Raw genomic sequence first — 213 nt, forward strand, 5'->3', positions numbered from 1 at the left:
CAACACGCGAACTCAGGTACAGGCTCGAACATCCAACACCGTCTGGCACACCAGGCATCCTTTGCAATGTAAACAGTGATCCTGTTGAGGATGCCGGATATAAAGACTGTACAGCTCATTCGGTTTGCACGACATAACTTAAAATGTCTCGAATAATAGACCAATGGTAACGTAACGAACAATGTTCTGACCTCATTCCACAGCAGACTGCTC

Source organism: Eimeria mitis, genomic scaffold (assembly GCF_000499745.2).
Source record: "Eimeria mitis Houghton genomic scaffold, Emh_scaff7069, whole genome shotgun sequence".
Classification (NCBI taxonomy): Eukaryota; Apicomplexa; class Conoidasida; order Eucoccidiorida; family Eimeriidae; genus Eimeria; species Eimeria mitis.